The following is a 20,123-nucleotide window of genomic DNA, read 5'->3' as shown; positions in this document are numbered from 1 at the left end:
CTGGAAGTGTTTTTAAATATCAAAACGGCAGGCGCCAAAAAATTTTGTATTTCCGTCCATTTCGGAAATACGTAAGATGGCCGCCTGCCGATGCTTGCTGAGAGGGGCGAGCGAGAGGGGCGAGCGAGCGGCAAGCGGCGAGTGAGAGGGGCGGAAGCACTCTCTCCTGACATTTATTTATTTATTTATTTATTTGCTATATTTATATACCGCCGTTTCTCAGCCTAGCCGGCGACTCAACGCGGTTTACAACATAATATAACAATCAACAGTATACAGTTAAAAGCATAAAAAACATAAAAAACATAAAAACACAATTCATACATCAATACCAATCCAGTTCGACTCTTAACTAAAAACGTGATCCAGTTCGTCATCCATGTTGCCAGTCCTTTAGTCAGCTACCATTCGTTGCATTGGGTTAACCAAATGCCTGCTTAAACATCCAGGTCTTCAATCTTCTTCGGAATATCATCAATGAAGGGGCTGATCTTACCTCCAAGGGCAGGGCGTTCCATAGCCGCGGGGCCACCACAGAAAAGGCCCTGTCTCTCGTACCCGCCAGCCGCACCTGTGAAGCAGGTGGGATAGAGAGCAGGGCCTCCCCAGAAGATCTTAGGGTCCTGGCGGGCTGATAGGCCGAGATACGTTCGGATAGGTAAGTTGGGCCAGAACCGTTTAGGGCTTTAAAGGCCAACGCCAGCACTTTGAATTGAGCCCGGTAGCAGATCGGCAGCCAGTGGAGCTGGTGCAGCAGAAGAGTTGTATGCTCCCTGCGCTCCGCTCCCGTTAGTATCATTGCTGCCGAACGTTGGACTAGTTGGAGCTTCCGGGCCGTTCAAAGGCAACCCCACGTAGAGAGCGTTGCAGTAGTCCAAACGGGATGTAACTAGAGCGTGGACTACTGTGGCCAAGTCAGACCCACCGTGGCCAAGTCAGACCCACATCTATGGCAGGCATCCTCAGAGGTTGTGAGGTCTGTTGGAAACTAGGCAAGTGGGGTTGATATATCTGTGGAATAATGTTCAGGGTGGGAGGAAGAACTCTTGTCTGCTGGAGGCAAGCGTGAATGTTGCAGCTGGCCAGCTTGATGAGCATCGAATGGCCTTGCAGCTTCATGGTCTGGCTGCTTCCTGCCTGAATGTTGCAATTGGCCAGCTTGCTTAGCATTGCCTATTAATAATAATAGCGAGCGGCGAGCGAGAGGGGCGAGCGAGCGGCGAGCGAGAGGGGCGGAAGCACTCTCTCCTGACATTTCACCCACATCTATGGCAGGCATCCTCAGAGGTTGTGAGGTCTGTTGGAAACTAGGCAAGTGGGGTTGATATATCTGTGGAATAATGTTCAGGGTGGGAGGAAGAACTCTTGTCTGCTGGAGCGAGAGGGCCCGCCAGAGTGAGTGCCTGCCTTCCCTCCTTAATAATAATTAATAATAATTAATCCCTATTCTACTAAATTAATAATTAAATTTAAAAAATATTTAAAAAATATTGAAAAAAAAAAGGGCGCCATCTTTACAAAATGTTTTGTAAATATTTACGAAATTTCGTAAATACCGAAACTTTTTTTTGGGAAAGTTTTGTAATTATTTTAAATATCGAAACAAAAAAAAACCCCAATTACAAATCGATTTTAGAAACAAATTTTTGCGTTGTTACCCAGGTCTAAGAAATACCCGATACACCCAAATTTGAATACTGGTGGGGTTGCTGGGGGGGATGATTTTGTCATTTGAGAGTCGTAGTTACTGGGATTTATAATTCACCTACAATCAAAGAGCATTCTGAACTCCACCAACAATAGAATTGAACCAAACTTGGCACACAGAACCCCCAGGACCAAGAGAAAATCTGATATGCAGGATGTATATTCATTGACTTAATTTGGCACAAATACCCGATACACCCAAATTTGAATATGGGTGAGGTTGGGAGGGGATTGATTTTGTCATTTGGGAGCTGTAGTTGCTGGGATTTATAGTTAACTTGCAATAGATTTGAATCAAACATGGGACACAGAACTGCGACAACCAACAGAAAATACCAAAAGGGTTTGGTGGGCATTGTCCTTGCGTTTTGGAGTTGTAGTTCACCAACATCCAGAGAGCAGTGTGGACTCAAACAATGATGGATCTGGACCAAACTTGGCACGGATACTCAATATGCTCAAATGTGAACACTGGTGGAGTTTGAGGAAAACAGAACTTGACATGTGGGAGTTGTAATTGCTGGGATTTATAGTTCACCTAAAATCAAAGAGCATTCTGAACTCCACCAATTTTTTTTTTTTTTTTTGGTCATGTCAGGAGCAACTTGAGAAACTGCAAGTCACTCCTGGTGTGAGAGAATTGGCCGTCTGCAAGGACGTTGCCCAGGGGAAGCCCGGATGATTTGATGTTTTATCATCCTTGTGGGAGGCTTCTCTCATGTCCCTGCATGAGGAGCTGGAGCTGATAGAGGGAGCTCATCCGCCTCTCCTGGATTCGAACCTGCAACCTGTCGGTCTTCAGTCCTGCCGGCACTGCGCCACCGGGGGCTCTACTCCACCAACGATGGTATTGAATCAATCTCGGCACACAGAACTCCTATGACCAATAGAAAATACTGAAAGGGTTTGGTGGGTATTGACCTTATTTATTTATTATTTATTTAAAACGTTTATATCCCGATCTTCTCACCACTGTAGAGGGACTCAACCGACTTACGGCAAGTATTCAATGCTACTAATACAAGTTAAAACATCATACAACAATAGAAGATTAAAATACATATAGATAAAATACATATATACCAAATCGCCAAGGTCAAAATCATGTTCAACTCAGTCCATACGTGGTCACTCACTTTGGTCTGTAATCAGTCTCAGCCATTATTCTGAGAATGCTTTGGTCCATAACCAGGATTTCACTAGCCTCCTGAAGGACAAGAGGGAGGGGGCAGATCTAATCTCGCTCGGGAGAGAACTCCATTACCGAGGGGCCACCACAGAGAAGACCCTGTCTCTCGTTCCCACCAAACGCGCTTGCGAAGGTGGTGGGACCGAGAGCAGGGCGTCTCCAGAAGATCTTAATGTCCTTGATGGTTCATAGGGGAGAATACGTTCGGACAGGTAAACTGGGCCGGAACCGTATAGGGATTTATATGTTAAAACCAGGACTTTGAATTGTGCTCGGAAGCTAATTGGCAGCCAGTGGAGCTTGTTCAGCAAGGGAGTTGTGCGCTCCCTGTACCCAGCTCCCGTCAGTAGCCTGGCTGCCAAGCGCTGGACTAATTGCAGCTTCCGGGCAGCCTTCAGAGGCAATGCCACGTAGAGAGTGTTGCAGTAATCTGTACGGGACGTAACCAGAGCATGGACCACCATCGCCAAGTCAGACTTCCCAAAGTACCTTGAGTTTTGGAGTTGTAGTTCACCAACATCTAGAAGATGGATCTGGTCCTAACTTGGCATGAATACTCAATATGCCCAGATGTGAATACTGGTGTAGTTTGGGGGAAATAGACCTTGACATTTGGGAGTTGTAATTGCTGGGATTTATAGTTAACCTATAATCAAAGAGCACTCTGAACCCAGCCCATAACGGATCTGCATCAAACTTGGCACACTACCTACATGGCCAACATTGGAGGAGGGGCTGTTTTTGAATTCTGGGAGTTGTAGTTCACCAACTCCACTTTGATAGATGGAGAGATCTTCAGCCTTCTCTGCCAAAAGTGTTACTAAGACCATCAGAAATAGGTGTTTTTGATGGTCTTTGGTGATCCCTCTGAAATCCCCCTCATGATCCCGTCCTTTGGGTCTCGATCCCCAGGATGAGAAACACTGTCGTAGAAGTTGCTGCTTCCAGACATTTGATCACTGAATGGAAGCAGTGTAGTGGTTAGACTATTGGTTTGGGACTTTGAAGATCTGATGTCTAAGTTTTTCATTGAGGTCCATTCCTATATAGAGTCTAGCGTCAACTATAGTCTTCCATAGTAGTCTCCCTCATAGGGTTATTGTCGGGAATAAGTGGAGACGAGGGGTGCCAGTACATGCCATCACTCAATGTTATGCAATCATGGGAGTTGTAGTTTGTTGAAGCACAAGCACTATTTGGCATAGAAGGCTAAAGGCTTTGCAGAACTACAACTTTCACAGTTCCATAAGATATTTTGTTTTGTCGTGTCAGGAGTGACTTGAGAAACCGCAAGTCGCTACTGGTGTGAGAGAATTGGTCATCTGCAAGGACGTTGCCCAAGGGACGCCCGGATGATTTGATGTTTTTATCATCCTGTAGGAGGCTTCTCTCATATCCCCGCATGAGGAGCTGGAGCTGATAGAGGGAGCTCATCTGCTTCTCCCTGGATTCAAACCTGCGACCTGTCGGTCTTCAGTCCTGCCGGCACAGGGATTTAACCCACTGCACTACCAAAGGCTCCTTATTCCATAAGATTGAGTCATGGCAGTGGTGTCAAACTGCATTAATTCTACAGTGTGGATGCACTTGAGGACAGCTACACCTGGTGTTTTCCACCCTTTGGAGGAAATGCCATTCCAAATAAGGATGCAAACATGTTCTGGATGAGAACTGCCCTGAAAAGACATGAAATCTATTGGATTCTAAAAGGGATCAGGCCAACGTTGTATTTTGAAACTATGACCAGCCAATATCTTCTAAAGAAAGCCAAGGCAAGTGCCTTTTTATATAGTTGTCCTCCATGGGTGCACTTACAGTGTATAATTAATGCATTTGGACACCATTTTAATTGCAATGGATCAATGCTATGGAATAATGGGAGATGTGGTTTTACAACATCTTTAGCCTTCTGTGCCCAAGAGTGCTAGTGCCTACATGTTCTACAACTCCATAACATTGAGCCATGTAGTGTCAAACTATATTATTTCTCCATAACAAGTGGGATTCAGAGGTAAACTGCCACCGGCTAAGAGGGTTTCACTAGTCAGCTTTATGATTAAATCCAACTGAGAATCTTGTCTTCTCTGATTTGTCTTGACTCTTTGAAGATCTTAAAACAAATAGATTGGGACAGGCATGTAGCCGGGGGGGGAGCTTGAGGGGCTTCAGCCCCCCCCCCCCGAAGTTCTCATGATGGTCCCTCCCAATTTGGTGTCGTCTGCAAACTTGATGATCCTGCCTTCTAACCCTTCATCTAAGTCATTAATAAAGATGTTGAACAGGATCGAACCCTGCGGCACTCCGGTCATCACTTCTTTCCAAGATGAAGAGGAAGCATTAGTGAGCACCCTCTGGGTTCGTCCATGTAACCAATTACAGATCCACCTCCATGCTCAATATAACCCATATGCATGGGGGTATTGGGGTAACAATACAAAAGGTTTGCTAGGGTAGACCCTCTTTCACTCAGACTCCCCCCCCCCCCGAATCAAACTCAGCTCCCCCCGAATCAAAATCCTGGCTATGGGTCTGGATTGGGAACATCTGCACTGTCCAATTGACACAGCTACTCCTTTAACAGCAGTGGTTCAATGCTATGGAATCCTGAGATTCATAATTTGGAGAGGTACCAGCACTCTTGGGCAGAGAAGGCTAAAGAACTTGCAAAACTACAACTCCCATAATGCCATAGCATTGTTCCTTGGCAGTGAATGTAATGTCAAATTCCATTCACTCTATAGTGTAGATCAATGTTTCTCAATATGGGAGTCAAGACCCCTGGGGGGGGGGGGGTTGCAAGGGGGTGTCAGAAGGGTCGCCAAAGACCATCAGAAAACACAGTATTTTCTGTTGGTCATAGGGGTTCTGTGTGGGAAGTTTGGCCCAATTCTATCGTTGGTGAAGTTCAGAATGCTCTTTGATTGTAGGTAAATTATAAATCCCAGCAATTACAACTTCCAAAATGGCAAAGTCTATTTTCCTCAAACTCCACCAGTGTTCGTATTTGGGGATATTGAGGAGCTGTGCCAAGTATGGTCCAGATCCATCATTGTTTGAGTCTACAGTGCTCTCTAGATGTAGGTGAACTACAACTCCAAAACTCAAGTTCAATGCCCACCAAACCCTTCCAGTATCTTCTGTCATGGGAGTTCAGGTTTTTTTTTTTTTTTGGTCGTGTCAGGAGCGACTTGAGAAACTGCAAGTCGCTACTGGTGTGAGAGAATTGGCCGTCTGCAAGGACGTTGCCCAGGGGACGGCTGGATGTTTTGATGTGTTATCATCCTTGTGGGAGGCTTCTCTCATGTCCCCACATGAGGAGCTGGAGCTGATAGAGGGAGCTCATCCGCCTCTCCCCGGATTCGAACCTGCAACCTGTCGGTCTTCAGTTCTGCCGGCACAGGGGTTTAACCCACTGCGCCACCGGGGGCTCTACTCCAACCTGCAACCTGTCAGTCTTTAGTTCAGTGCACCAGGTTTGGTTCAATTCCATCATTGGTGGATTTCAGAATGCTAACATTGTAGGTTAACTATAAATCCCAGCAACTACAACTCCCAAATGACAAATGAATTCCCCCAACCCTGCCTGTATTCAAATCTGGGCATATCAGTATTTGTGCTAAATGTGGTCCTATGAATGAAAATACATCCTAAATATCCAATATTTACATAATGATTCATAACAGGAGCAAAATTACAGTTATGAAGTAGCAATGAAAATAATTTTATGGTTGGGGGTCACTACAACACAAGTAACTGTATTAAGGGATTGCGTCATTAAGATGGTTGAGAACCACTGGTGTAGATGCACCCATTATCACCATACGGTAGGGATTTGTAGCTGGACAAAGAACTTCCCCACACTCTTCTCCTGTGGTAGTCAATTCCATAAGATAAAAATATCTCATCCAGGCATTTCCATCAAACAAACAACTATTGCCAACTCTCTTCTACACCGTTTATAAAGTTGTACGAAGCTGCCATGGTATCGTGATTTGAGCACTAGATTATATCTCTGGAGACCAGAGTGACCTTGGGCAAATCACACTTTCTCGTCCTCAGAGAAAACCTCTCCTGTACGAATCTTGCCAATAAAACTCTTTGATAGGGTCTTCTTAGATTCACTATAGGTCAGAAAGGACTTGAAGGCATGCAATGACAACAACTCTGCCATATCCCTGAGCTGAAAATAGCTTCAGTTTCATCTTATTTCTGCCTTCTAGGGCTCTTAAGCCAGCGGGCATAATTAAAGAATGTAAAAATGATGTCTGCTGATTTAAGGATTGTAGAAAAGAGGAATAAGATGAAATCAAAGGGGACAAGTCTGTCATTTGGAATTAATTGTGAGGTCCAATGAATGCAACTTCCATGGCTGGTGACAGTCTATCTATAACTGGAGATTTCATGCCTCTCCATTGCTCTATCAGTGTGAAAATCTGAGGACTCCGGTGGATTGTCTTTTCAGAAAGTCACCAACCAATCCCCCCAAAGAAATCCATGCACAGCATAAAAGCATCATCTCTTCCCATCATCCCCATCACATTCTTTCTTAGGTGTCTTTTACTGTTTCAGTGAGGTAGTGAATCTATTCCAGTTTGTTGTAAGTTTTCCAGGTTGTATGGCCACGTTCCAGAAACATTCTCTCCTGACATTTCACCTGCATCTATGGCAGGCATCCTCAGAGGTTGTGAGGTCTGTTGGAAACTAGGAAAAGGGGTTTATAAGAAGCCAGACTTGGAAACTGCTAGGCTATTAAATACTAATCAAGGTGGCCAATTGAAACATTCACACCTACCTCAAACAGACAAGAGTTCTTTCTCCCACCCTGGATAGTCCACAGATATATAATCTCCTTTTTCCTAGTTTCCAACAGACCTCGCAACCTCTTAGGATGCCTGCCATAGATGCAGGCAAAATATCAGGAGAGAATGCTTCTGGAACATGGCCATACAGCCTGGAAAACTCACAAGAAACCAGTGATCCCAGCCATGAAAGCCTTTGACAATACAAATCCATTCCGGGTTGGAATGCTGCAAAGGAGCTATCCAAAGTGCTGAACCAATTCTGAGACTGGAATTCAGCACCTTGGGCAACTCCTTCAAAGGCTACACCAAAACCTGAAGAAGACTCATTGCCTCAGTATTAAAGGATCTACCAACCACTACTTGGCTCAATACAGTATGATACACATTGCCCCGAACACCCAAGTCTAGATGGGCTGAACCCAAGACAGAAAGGAAATGCCCGCATGGAAGAAATCATACCTTTTTTTATTCCTGATGTGTTCTATAATTGTTTTAAATCCAGCTGTCATCCTAATACGATTGCCTGCTTCATTGCCTATTAATGTTCTCTGTAGCATGTGTACATTAATAATGTTGGGATTGCCAGCATTGGGAAAAGGACCGGATGCATGTCACAAAAAGGACTCAATGTGAAGATACATCTTGAAAAGAGCGCATCCTTCCTCCAAAGATCAAAGGTAGCGCTATAAAGCTTCTGGAAATAAACCCATCCATCCGCCCACATCCATGCACACCCACCGGCTGTGTACCGCACATTGGCTGGCAGCATTCGTGGCAAAGGCAGCGGCTGCCGCCCAGCTGTAGTTGCCACTCTGGGCAACTTTCGCTTTCCTATCGAAACCAAAAAAGAAACCTTTGATTTCCAACCATTGACACACACAGTTTTAACCTGGCACATACAAAGATGCCTGACAGAAAGATGCCCCCGAAATAAAATAGATCCATAGACTCTTAAGGCACACAGGAAGCTTCATTGCACCCACAAGAGCCCTGGACTTCAAGTGTACCAGCAATTGGATACATCATTTGAGTTCCTCTTTCTTTTCATCTCTTAGCTGTGACAGCTTCTCATGCTGTTTTGACAACGTGAGACATCCCTAGCAAGGATTCCTAAAAAAAAAGAAAGTCACACACCCTGAATCTCACTGACAACGATATGTGAAATAGAAGCATCAGTACCAGAGAGAGAGACTGAAACTGAGAGAAGGAAAGCGAGAAAGAGATGTGGATCATTTCAAGCTCTGGTCCACACACTCTCTCTCTTTAGTATATGTGTAAAAGGGAAAATCTGGATCCATTTGGGAGAAACCACTAATGCAATGGGATCTGGCCAAAGGTTTGATTCACATCTCATATCCCTGGAGGTTCTGCTCGGATTTTGGCAGAGGATGGGAAGGCGAGAGGAAGCGCAAGCTCTCCGGCACTAAGACCAAATCGCTGCTGGCAAGTCATGTTTCGCTTCGCCACATGGCATATTTATAGCGACAGGCGTGGAGCCCGCGATCCGTAGTGCAACGTGTGGAGAATTCGGCACCGAGCATGGCATGCACACGCACGCATGAAGACACACACACACCCTTCCTATGGGCCACATACAGCCTGCCCCAACATGACCCTCGATATGGCCCACCTTATATGGCCCACTGGCAAGGGAATGAGTGGCTAACTGTTGATCCAAGCCAACGCTTTCTACCAGAGAGCGGTTTGGCTACCTTGAAACAAAGCCATGCTCCCCACCCCTTTTAGCATCCTCTCTGAAAGCCACATTTCCTGACCCCACTGGGAAGAAGAAGCAGAAGAAAAAATCCCACACAGATCCACTTACCTTGTTTGCTGGCGACTGAGGCTTGGTGATTCTGCTTGGCAGCTGGCTACATCCTACTGTCCTTTTAAATCCCCTTCTTCCTCTGGAAAGATTGTCTCTTCCTCTCTCCCCCTGCTGTCCTTTGGAGACTGAGGAGCACACACACAGAGACACACTCGCAGGGACACACGCCGCCAGCTGGGAAATTGATTTTCGGGGCTCCAAGTTGGACTGAGGTATGTGGAAGGGAGGATGAGAGGAGGAAGAGAAGAAATGAAGAAGGGGGGGAAAGAAGGAGTGGAGGCTTCCTTGCAAAGATGCTCTTCTGCTTGTTCCTTCTCCTCTTCCTCCCCTTTCCTCTTTCTCCTCCTCTTCTCAGCCCTGCACTGCAGATTTTAGGGGTTAATTGGAAGAAGATGAGGCTTGAGGTTCCTTTACTTACTAACCACTGAGAAAAAATGAGAGATGGAGGGAGGGAAAAGGGGTGGTGGAAGGGGGAGGGAACAGTGAGAAGATGCGGAGGTGGATTTCCCAGGAATTGGGCAGTGGGGAAGGGGGGATTTCTCCCTCTGATTGACAAGTGCACTACTTTTCACTTGCAGGAGAAGGTGAGAAGCCTGACCCTGTGCAACTCCCTCCTTGGCCCCTGTTTTATCCCATTGCTTCCCCTCGTCTCCCTACTCTCTTGTCTGCTATGTCTGGCTTGCACATCCAAAGGAACTTCTCTTCCTCCCCTCTTTAGTTCTGGTCTCTATCTTCTCTTCTCTACAATGGGAATCCAGCTCCACAGCAGACCAGGGGAAGTCCAAATCCTCCTGTCCAAAGGACAGATGTGAGAGCACATTTCAAGCGCATGGCTCAGGGGATGGTATATAGGGAGGATGAATTGAGAGAGAGAGATACAGGGATTGAGAGGAGGAGGAGGAGAAGAAGCTGAGAGATTTGCATTCAAGGGAGAAGCAGATGCTTATTTTTAGGCACTCGAACAAATTGCCTGCTGTTTTTCTGCTTTGTTGCACAGCTACAAAAGCAGCGGGTTGAAATGGGGGAGAGCAAGGCCTTTTTGGGAGGTGGAGATGGGTGGGTGGTGTTGTGGACGGGTTGGAAGGAAGAGCCACGCAAAGCGAAAGATGAAGATCAAAGCTTCGGGGACAACATGACAGCTCAGTTAGGCGAGCAAGAATGAGAGGAGAAAGGACAGGCAGGGGGAGTGTTTGGCTCACCAAAGGATGCTCCAAGCTGCTACTCTGCCCACTTGGCAGGAGCCAGCGAGGCCTTTGGGTGGCAAAACTCTCTGGGACCTCTGGGGACTGGGGCCATGGTGGTGGGGCTGGCACTTGCAATTGAGAGAAGGCTGCAGCAGAGTGGTGCCTTCCTGTCCTGCTCCTACTTCAACCTGCCAAGGAATTGCTCCAAGGCACAGCTTCCTCTGGGCAAGTGGAAAATGGAGCCAGCTTGGGACTGGAGGCTGAAGGAGTTTGGAAAGCTTATCTCCGCTTCATAGCACCTTTTGGGGCGCAGTTTACTCTAACAATGTCCCTGCGGATGTGTAGCTGGTGAGATGCCACCTTACATTTCCTCACAAGCCCCCAAGCAAACTTGGTGTGCATCTCAGATCGTGGTGGGAAATGCAAAACGGCAGCTTGCAAAGGGTGCTGAAGGTGTTGACGCTGACACTGGATCTGACATCATTCCAGAGCTAAAGAGAATAGAGTGGAGATAGTTTTTCTGCCTTTAGGGGTTACGTAGCTGAGAGAATTTCAGCAGGTCTTGCTTGTTTCCCAGGCCGGCTCTACACTTTAGAATTAACGCCACTTTGATTACCATAGCTCAATGCTGTGGAATCCTTGGGTTTGAAGCATCAGCACTCTTGGGAAAAGAGGTTAAAGACTTTGTAAAATGACAAACGACAACTCCAAGGACTCCATAGCATTGTGCCATGGCAGTTATGTCTGTATGTTTTAATTGTCTCTCTATACAAAAGTCAAAATATGATTCTATGTATGAGGGTTATCTGGAAAGTAAGGTTACAAGATTTTTTAAAAAAATACAAAGAATAGGGCCATGTTCTAGAGGCATTTCTCCTGACGTTTCGCCTGCATCTATGGCAAGCATCCTCAGAGGTAGTGAGGTCTGTTGGAATTAGGACAATGGGTTTATATATCTGTGGAATGGCTGGGGTGGGGCAAAGAGCTTTTCTCTGCTGGAGCTAGGTGTGAATGTTTCATCTGACCACCTTCATTAGCATTTGAAGGCTTGGCTGAGCCTGGGAAAATCTTTTGTTGAGAGGTGTTAAGATGTGCCTGGTTGTTTCCTCTCTGCTGTTTTGCTGTTGTTTAGAGTTTTTTAATACCGGTAGCCAGATTTTGTTCATTTTCATGGTCTCTTCCTTTCTGTTGAAATTGAGAACACAGAAATTTGAGAACACAGAAATGCTGGACCACACCAACAACTACACAGAGAATCCATTGAAATCCACAAGCATGTGGACAATTTCAACAGAAAGGAAGAGACCATGAAAATGAACAAAATCTGGCTACCAGTATTAAAAAACTCTAAAATTACAACAGCAAAACAGCAGAGAGAAAACAACCAGGCACATCTTAACACCTCTCAGCAAAAGATTTTCCCAGGCTCAGCCAGGCCTTCAAATGCTAATGAAGGTGGTCAGTTGAAACATTCACACCTAGCTCCAGCAGAGAAAAGCTCTTTGCCCCACCCCAGCCATTCCACAGATATATAAACCCTTTTTCCTAGTTCCAACAGACCTCACTACCTCTGAGAATGCTTGCCATAGATGCAGGCGAAACGTCAGGAGAAATGCCTCTAGAACATGGCCTTATAGCCCGAAAAAACCCACAAGAACCTAGTGATTCCAGCCATGAAAGCCTTCAACAATACAATACAAAGAATGAATATATTTTAATCACTTAAATGGATTGTAGCATAGGTATTAAATTATTTTTCCACACAATCCCCATTCATTTCAATACATTTTATCATCTGTGGGATTAGTTTTTTGATACCTATGTCATAGAAGTTTCCCTCCGCCTTTTTCAACCAGTTCATCACTTTTCACCTCCTCCTCATCAGAAAAGCGTTTTCCACCCAGGTGTTCCTTAGAATCATAGAATCATAGAATCAAAGAGTTGGAAGAGACCTCATGGGCCATCCAGTCCAACCCCCTGCCAAGAAGCAGGAATATTGCATTCAAATCACCCCTGACAGATGGCCATCCAGCCTCTGTTTAAAAGAATCCAAAGAAGGAGCCTCCACCACACTCCGGGGCAGAGAGTTCCACTGCTGAACGGCTCTCACAGTCAGGAAGTTCTTCCTCATGTTCAGATGGAATCTCCTCTCCTGTAGTTTGAAGCCATTGTTCCGCGTCCTAGTCTCCAAGGAAGCAGAAAACAAGCTTGCTCCCTCCTCCCTGTGGCTTCCTTCAATTTAGTGAACAGATTATAGTCACTGGGTGCAAGATTGGGGCTGTGAGAGCAGCGTTCGTGCCCTTAGCACTTAGGTAGCATACTACAGCACGAACTTTACACTTGGAGGCAAACAGAATGAGGACGCTCATCTCTAACCTACACCACAATGCCAGTCGATGAGCTACTGAGGGGTGGCACTGCTCGTTCGCTTCCGCTGGTTTCTCACTACACGGCAGTGATACCAACTTCTCCCGAGAAAATTCCCCACGAGACCAATGAGCATTGTAACCTTACTTTCTGGATAGCCCTTGTATGTTTGTCCATTTGTACCCAAAAGGCTGTTGCTAGGTGAAGTGGCCCTCGAGCTCAGGCTTGCCAGGGACATTAAAAACAATAAAAAGGGCTTATTTTCTTATGTCAGTAGAAAAAGGAAAAACAAGGAGGCGATAGGGCCTCTTCGAGGAGAAGATGGGGCAATGCTGACAGGGGATAGGGAAAAGGCAAAACTACTTAATGCCTTCTTTGCCTCGGTCTTCTCACAAAAAGAAAGTCATCTTCAACCTCAGCAAGATGGAGTGGATGAGGGATTAGAGGACATCCAACCCCAAATTGGGAAACAAGTCATCCAGGAATACCTGGCCGCTCTAAATGAGTTCAAGTCCCCAGGGCCAGATCAACTACACCCAAGAGTATTGAAGGAACTAGCGGAAGTCATTTCTGAACCATTGGCAATCATCTTTGAGAGTTCTTGAAGAACGGGAGAAGTTCCAGCAGATTGGAGGAGGGCCAATGTGGTCCCAATCTTCAAGAAGGGAAAAAAGGATGACCCAATCAACTACCGTCCCGTCAGCCTCACGTCGATACCAGGCAAGATTCTGGAAAAGATTGTTAGGAAGTTGTCTCCAAACATTTAGAAACGAATGCGGTCATCGCTAATAGTCAACATGGATTTATCAAAAACAAGTCATGCCAGACTAATCTGATCTCTTTTTTTGATAGAGTTACAAGCTGGGTAGATACAGGGAATGCCATGGATGTAGCATACCTGGATTTCAGTAAGGCCTTCGACAAGGTCCCCCATGACCTTCTGGCAAATAAACTAGTCCAATGTGGGCTAGGCAAAACTACGGTGAGATGGATCTGTAATTGGTTAAGTGGACGAACACAGAGGGTGCTCACTAATGCTTCCTCTTCATCCTGGAAAGAAGTGACAAGTGGAGTGCCGCAGGGTTCCGTCCTGGGCCCGGTCGTGTTCAACATCTTTATTAATGACTTAGATGAAGGGCTAGAAGGCATGATCATCAAGTTTGCAGACGACATCAAATTGGGAGGGATAGCCAATACTCCAGAGGACAGGAGCAGGATTCAAAACGATCTTGACAGATTAGAGAGATGGGCCAAAACTAACAAAATGAAGTTCAACAGTGACAAATGCAAGCTACTCCACTAAGGCAGAAAAAACAAAATGCAAAGATACAGATTGGGGAACAACGCCTGGCTCGAGAGCAGTACGTGTGAAAAAGATCTTGGAGTCCTCGTGGACAACAAGTTAAACATGAGCCAACAATGTGATGTGGCGGCAAAAAAAAAAGCCAATGGGATTTTGGCCTGCATCAATAGGAGCATAGTGTCTAGATCTAGGGAAGTAATGCTACCCCTCTATTTTGCTTTGGTTAGACCACACCTGGAATATTGTGTCCAATTCTGGGCAACACAATTTAAGAGAGATATTGACAAGCTGGAATGTATCCAGAGGAGGGCGACTAAAATGAGAACAAGCCCTATGAGGAGTGGCTTAAGGTGCTGGGCATGTTTAGCCTGAAGAAGAGAAGGCTGAGAGGAGATATGATAGCCATGTATAAATATGTGAGAGGAAGCCACAGGGAGGAGGGAGCAAGCTTGTTTACTGCTTCCATGGAGATTAGGACACGGAAAAATGGCTTCAAACTACAAGAGAGGAGATTCCATCTGAACATGAGGAAGAACTTTCTGACTGTGAGAGCCATTCAGCAGTGGAACTCTCTGCCCCGGAGTGTGGTGGAGACTCCTTCTTTGGAAGCTTTTAAACAGAGGCTGGATGGCCATCTGTCAGGGGTGATTTGAATGCAATATTCCTGCTTCTTGGCAGGGGGTTGGACTGGATGGCCCATGAGGTCTCTTCCAACTCTTTGATTCTATGATTGTATTCTATGATTCTATGATTCTGCGATGTCACTGGGAAAGAATGATGACATGTGTATGGGGGGGAGGGAGGGAGGGAGGAAGGAAAGAGAAAAAGGTAAAGAAAGGAAAGGAGGGGAAGGGAGGGAAGGAAAGAAGGGGAGAAGACAGCAAAGAGAGGTAGAGTATTTTCATGGAGATGTTGTAAGGTAGGTCTTTTCAAAGCTGGAGAATTGTTTATTTATTTAGGGAGAAAGTGGACAGGCAACAACACCCGAGCAATAGGAATGTAAAACTGATAGAGAAAACACTTTACTTCTAATCTGCACATCAACAGTTATATTTAACAACTTTATCTAACTCTTTCTAGTTCCATCTACTGCATTTTTATTATTACTCAAATATTCATTGATTGATAGTCAGACCTAGCAACAATCAAATCATCTTTATCTTCCTTCAAAAGATCCATAAGGCTTTCCATACTTCGGCCAAGATGTTTCTAGTTGATCTGAAATGCTTGGTGATGCAAGGAGTACGAGATTGGCTTGAGTCTTGAAGTACCTGATAGGTAGAGATCAAAAGCAAACTGTGACAGTGTTTCCTAGCTCGTGTCTTCGTCCTCATTAAATAATGTCTGCCTAATTTTGCTTGCCATCGGTGTCCCAGTTTTCATCTGTGAAATGTTGGAGCACATGCCATTGGGACATTCAGTATCAACCATAGTTGCACCTAAAGCACTATTTAAGCAAAAATCAACTCTAACAAAATGAAGTGAGCGTACTTGCAGGCCAACAGACTGGAAACATTCAATACATAGACCAATCCCCAAGAAAGGAGACACTGGGGATTGCACAAACAAATCAATTCATTGGAAATGTGATGCTGGAGGAGAATTCTGCAGGGACCATGGATGCCTAAAAAAACCAATCAAGCCTGTACTCCCTGATGGTAAAAGCTGTTTGACAATGGGATACATTACTTCCAAGTGTGGCAGAGTCTCCTCCTCTGAAAATTTTCAAATGGAAGGCTTGGCTTGTGTGGCAAAGGGGAGTTGGATTGGATGGCCCTTGGGGATCACGTATGACAGTATGATTCTGTGGCTAAACTGAGACTGTTGTACTTTAAACAGATCACAAGAAGACAAGACTACAGAAAAGATAATAAAGTAGAAAAAGAAGACGACCATCTTTTAGATCAGTGGTTCCCAACCTTTTTTTGACCAGGGATCACTTTGACAAGGGAAACTTGACCAGGGATCACTTGACCAGGGGCCACTTTGACCAGGGGCCAGTTTGATCAGGGACCACTTTGACCAGGGACCACTTGACCAGTGGTTCCCAACCTTTTTTTTGACCAGGGACCACTTTGACCAAGGACCACTTGACCAGGGACCACTTGACAAGGGACCACTTGATCAGGGACCACTTGATCAGGGATCACTTTGACTAGGGACCACTTTGACCAGGGACCACATGACCAGGAGCCACTTTGACTAGGGGCCACTTTGACCAGGGACTACTTTGACTAGGGACCACTTTGACCAGGGACCACTTTGACCAGGGACCACTTTGACCAGGGACCACTTTGACCAAGGACCACTTGACCAGGGACCACTTGACAAGGGACCACTTGATCAGGGACCACTTGATCAGGGATCACTTTGAGTAGGGACCACTTTGACCAGGGACCACATGACCAGGAGCCACTTTGACTAGGGGCCACTTTAACCAGGGGCCACTTTGACCAGGGACTACTTTGACTAGGGACCACTTTGATCAGGGACCACTTTGACCCAGGACCACTTTGACCAGGGACCACTTTGACCAGGGACTACTTTGACCAGGGACTACTCTCCAACATTGGCACCAAAAGGATGACGAATCGGTTTTTGGTCAACTTTAGATTCAATTTGATTATTTGGGGTGCTGGTTTAGAAAACTGCATTGGATAGACCACACCAGCTTTAGTTTCTGATACAGAACATATGCCATCCAATAGTCGCCATTTGCTCACCCCCAGAAAAGCATATTTAATAATCGAGAGTCACATACCTTATTTTAGGTCTTGTGGCCCACCAGTGGGCCGCAGCAGCCCACAGGTTGGAAATCACTGTTCTAGATGGATGGATTCAACTAAAGAAGCCATAATTGCCCTGAATCTGAAAGGCCTGAGTGAGGTTTCTGAAGACAAGGGACTTGGAGGTCTCTCATTCATGGATCTGCCATAAAATCAACTTGAAAGCAATGTATTGTCGAAGGCTTTCATGGCCGGAATCACTGGGTTGTTTTAGGTTTTTTCGGGCTATATGGCCATGGTCTAGAGGCATTCTTTCCTGACGTTTTGCCTGCATCTATGGCAAGCATCCTCAGAGGTAGTGTACTTGCAGGCCAACAGACTGGAAACATTCAATACATATACCAATCCCCAATACATATACCAATCTACCTCTGACGATGCTTGCCATAGATGCAGGCGAAATGTCAGGAGAGAATGCCTCTAGATCATGGCCATATAGCCCGAAAAAACCTACAACAACCCAACTTGAAAGCAGTTAACAACAATATTTACATGTCAAATCTTTGAGCACAAGGGGTTGTTTATTGGGGAATACAAGACAAAAGGTGAATTCAGAGTCTTTTGTAACCCAAAGCAAAGGACAAAGTGGTCTTCACAATCTACACAGGCAAGGTGATTAAATTGGCAATGGACTCAATCATGGGGGAAAAGAAGGTCATCATCATCATCATCATCATCATCATCATCATCATCCAGAAATTGATGATACAGGAGTGTCTCCCATCATAGTCAAGGGGACAGGATAGTTTAGGGGACCAAAGAGGTCCTTCAGTATCTTCTGCTGGAGATGCTCACCCAGTAGGACCATGTTTGCGTGTTGTGCGCCTTCAAATCCTACTTATTGTTGAGCCTATGGCAAATCTTAGCTTTTCTGAGGCAAAGCGGATGCAACCTGTCCAAGTCCACCCAATGTATTTCATGGCCAAGTGGAGATGGGAACTCTGTTCTCCAGAATTGTAGTCCAATGCTTCAATTTCTGTGCCAGTTGGATCCAAAGGGAGATGGTTTCATCGACAGGCCAGAAAGGTCTTGTGAAGGAGCACCACATTCCTGGAGCCAGGGAATATGTTCATGGCTATTTATGGAGATGGGAGGCAACACATCTATCATACTTTTCCAGTGATATTTGTAAATTATCTCTTGAAATTATCTCTTTTTATACATTTACTAGCAGTCCCCTGCCACGCATTGTTGTGGCCCAGTCTGGTGATCTGGAAAATAAAGTAATGAGAAAGTCAGTTCTTGTGGGTTTTTTCGGGCTATATGGCCATGTTCTAGAGGCATTTCTCCTCTAGAGGAGAAATGCCTCTAGAACATGGCCATATAGCCCGAAAAAACCCACAAGAACTGAGTGATTCCGGCCATGAAAGCCTTCGACAATATAATGAGAAAGTGTTAGTTTCTAATATATGTAATTTCTTTGTGGGTAAACAGTATTTCTTATTGTTTCTTTGTTAGTGTTGATTTAGAGATTTTCTGGTTTGCCTACTCTGGAACATGCAACATATAATTGTCCTTCTTTAGAGCTCCCTTTCAAATCTATGATACTATATCTGTCATATACATATATGTGTGTGTGTGAATTATATCTATCTATCTATCTATCTATCTATCTATCTATCTGTCTATCTATCGCTGGATGGCTTTTAGTCAGGAGGGCTTTGATTATGTTTTCTTGCCCTGGTGAAGGGAGTTGGACTGGATGGTCTTAAGGCAGTATTTCTCAACCTGGGGGTCGGGACCCCTGGGGGGAGGTTGCAAGGGGGTGTCAGAAGGGTCGTCAAAGACCGCCAGAAAACACAGTATTTTCTGTTGGTCATGGAGGTTCTGTGTGGGAACTTTGGCCCAATTCTATTGCTGGTGGGGTTCAGAATGCTCTTTGATGGTAGGTGAACTATAAATCCCAGTAACTACAACTCACAAATGTCAAGATCTATTTTCCCCAAACTCCACCGGTGTCCACATTTGGGCATATGGAGTACTCGTGCCAAGTTTGGTCCTGATCCATCATTGTTTGAGTCCAGCGTGCTCTCTGGATGTAGGTGAACTACAACTCCAAAACTCAAGGTCAAGACCCACCAAATCCTTCTAGTGTTTTCTGTTGGTCTTGGGGCTCCTGTGTGCCAAGTCTGGTCCAATTTCATCGTTGGTGGAGTTCAGAATGCTCTTTGTAGGTGAACAATAAATCCCAGCAACTACAACTCCCAAACAACAAAATCCATTTTTTTTTAGTGATGGTCACTCCTTGGGTTAGTAGGTGTCTTGTGGCCAAATTTGGCAGCAATTCATCCAGCGGATTTTGAGCTATGGTGTCACTCAAAACAAATATCCCTCCCACTTTCTCCTTTCTTTTTCTCTTTCCTTCCCTCTTTCCTTCCTTTGCTTTTTCTCTTTCATTCTCTCCTTCCTTCCTTCCTTCCTTCCTTCCTTCCTTCCTTCCTTCCTTCCTTCCTTCCTTCTCTTCCTCTTCCCTTCCTCCCCCTTTTCTTTCCCTTCCTCTTTACCCCCTTTCTCCCTTCTTGAACTATTCTTGGACTGCAACTCCCAGCAGTCCTCCTGATCAATCTACCTACCTACCTATCTAATCTATCTACCTTATCTATCTGGAGGATTACTGGGAGTTGCAGTCCAGGAATAGGAAACTGAAAATATGCAGGGACTGGGATGCTCTCAAAGAAATCCAAGGAGAAGAAAGCTTGCAGCTTGGAAGCAGTGCATTTGGATCATCCTCCTCTCCTAAAGGCCCTGGTCTAGGGGATACTGGGATATGTAATCCAGAAGAGAGTGTGGGTATACTATTATGTGTTTTGTTTGCCAGGGGGAGTCGTTTTGCGTATGCGCTATAGTGTTTTTGCTTTTTTTGGCTTTTAAGCCCCTTTCGTTGTGTTTTTCAGTGTTTTTATGTGTGATGGTCACTTGTGGGCCTGATAAGTGTATTGTGTCCAAATTTCATGTCA

At 45.2% G+C, this 20,123-nt stretch overlaps 1 protein-coding gene and 1 pseudogene across 2 annotated transcripts in view; both read right to left on the bottom strand.

Moving 5' to 3' along the window:
- The window catches only part of LOC137094842 (small ribosomal subunit protein uS5 pseudogene), a 43,867-nt pseudogene extending 40,507 nt beyond the window's left edge, over positions 1 to 3,360 (bottom strand).
- DLGAP3 (DLG associated protein 3) overlaps positions 1 to 9,613 on the bottom strand; it is a 555,041-nt gene extending 545,428 nt beyond the window's left edge. For both annotated transcript variants that reach the window (XM_060784572.2, XM_060784573.2), the window contains exon 1: positions 9,524 to 9,613. The gene's annotated coding sequence lies outside the window, so the exon portion shown is untranslated. The remainder of the gene's footprint in view (positions 1 to 9,523) is intronic.
- Positions 9,614 to 20,123: the final 10,510 nt, after the last annotated feature.

This window comes from Anolis sagrei, chromosome X (genome assembly GCF_037176765.1).
Source record: "Anolis sagrei isolate rAnoSag1 chromosome X, rAnoSag1.mat, whole genome shotgun sequence".
Taxonomy (NCBI): Eukaryota; Metazoa; Chordata; class Lepidosauria; order Squamata; family Dactyloidae; genus Anolis; species Anolis sagrei.
The sequence above is the reverse complement of the archived record's forward strand: the minus strand, read 5'-3'. Positions and strand labels throughout refer to the sequence as shown.